The sequence below is a fragment of the Aplysia californica genome, unplaced genomic scaffold (assembly GCF_000002075.1).
Source record: "Aplysia californica isolate F4 #8 unplaced genomic scaffold, AplCal3.0 scaffold00320, whole genome shotgun sequence".
NCBI lineage: Eukaryota > Metazoa > Mollusca > Gastropoda > Aplysiida > Aplysiidae > Aplysia > Aplysia californica.
In genome coordinates, this window is record NW_004797590.1 from 827,933 (window position 1) to 829,677 (window position 1,745).

General features: G+C 37.7%; 1 protein-coding gene across 1 annotated transcript in view; it reads left to right on the top strand.

The window, feature by feature from the left end:
- Positions 1-1,745, top strand: part of LOC101849139 — a gene marked incomplete at its 3' end in the record, with an annotated part of 42,080 nt that overhangs the window by 31,964 nt on the left and 8,371 nt on the right.

Consider the following 1,745-nt stretch of genomic DNA (forward strand, 5'->3'; position numbering starts at 1 on the left):
TCTCTCTCTCTCTCTCTTACTCACACAAACAACAAACAATGACATACATTTGAATTCCACATTATCGTACATCCTCACAAAAACAAACCCGATATCTCTACCGTAGTGTCTCTGTTCACGCACTCACCATTACAACTCGTAATAAAGACAATAATAAAGTAATCAACAGGGTTATGAATAGTTCCCTTGGTAGGCTATGATGTTGTAAAATTCATGAATGTCGACAGTCGTCAACCCTCCTAGGTATATATTCAAGGAATTATTACGTAAATATATATTCTTGCAACACACGGGGTGTGTTGATCGTTCTTCACAGGCTCGTATACATATTATTGTTGCCTTAATAAAGCCAACTTTTTTGGTCTCAGTGTATCTATCTACATGACATAATAGATGTTTCAGATAATCGGGCCCTAACCTAATACCATGGTACAAATACGTTTACTGGTTTGGTTAATAAAGACGGCCCATATTGATGACGGTTGCGTTATTTTGCTTCTAGTGCACTTCCCTGTGGTTGGTCTTTTATCTTCGTGTACGAATGTTAGGCTCATTAATAAGTAGTGGGTGGGTGAGGGATAGATAGATAGATAAGTTAGTTGATGAATGAATTCATGGGTGGGTGGATAAGTTGACGGATATATGAATGGATGGAAAGATGAGTTAATAGATGAATGAGTGGAAGGATGGATACGGGAAAATGAGTTGATAATAATTTTATGAGTGGAAGCATGAATAAAAATGTGGACGCACACATGGTTTCTGGTTCTGTAGTATCGGTTGCACGTGCTTGAGAAATGTTTTGTCGAAATTGAAAATGGAAAAATTGAAAAAATAGGCTAGAACAAATATTATGAACGTAAATGTCAGAATTCATTGCAAGTGACAGTACATTGAAATTAAAACATTTAGAAACAAAAACTTGCAGAACTAAAGCCCCTGTTACATGTAACGATAAATTGTCCAAAAACTGGACGATCTATTGAACATGAGACAAATCGTCAGGTGTAACCACAAAATTGTAAGAAGTTTGGACGATTGGACGATGGCTTGGAGACTCGGTCGAGAAATCAAGCCTTGCTTGATATTTTCCGTGCGATCACGGTCTGATTTGGGAGGAGACGTGCTGTGACGTAGAATTATTTTGAAATTTGCGGCTTAAACCAGAGCTTAGGGCTCAAATTTTTTTAAATAATCATCGTTCTTAAAAACTGATGTCTTTTTCGGAATTAGCGTCTCAAAATAAGCAAAGCTCTTCGCGTGGAACCTGAATTGATGTGCCATTATGCATATTTGATCGTCAATGGTGAAGTTGTTTATCAAGGTCACCCGGTGCGTCGCACATCTGCAGTCAAGTCAATGGCTAGGAATCTCCCTGATCGAAAGAAAACTAGACGATAGACTGGAACGTCTAAACAGACTACACGGCTCGATAAAACTGACAGTTCTCGCATACGATGAATCTTACACAGTTTATTGTTACGTGTAACCGACGCTTAAGAAAACGTTAGAAACACTCTTTTTTCCTGAAAATTAAACAAAATGTATCGCAGTAAATTATCATTTTGACAATTGACTCAATCGGGAAATGTTGTCAGCAAAGAGAGATTGGAACCATTTTTTTCTCTATTTTTTCTTTTCTTTTAAAGGTATAAAGTTCGCTAGGTACCGTCAACTAAGCTTTAAATCGAGAAATGGCTTACACAAAACGTGATTGCAACCTGGATTGTTGTTGGGTTTGGGGG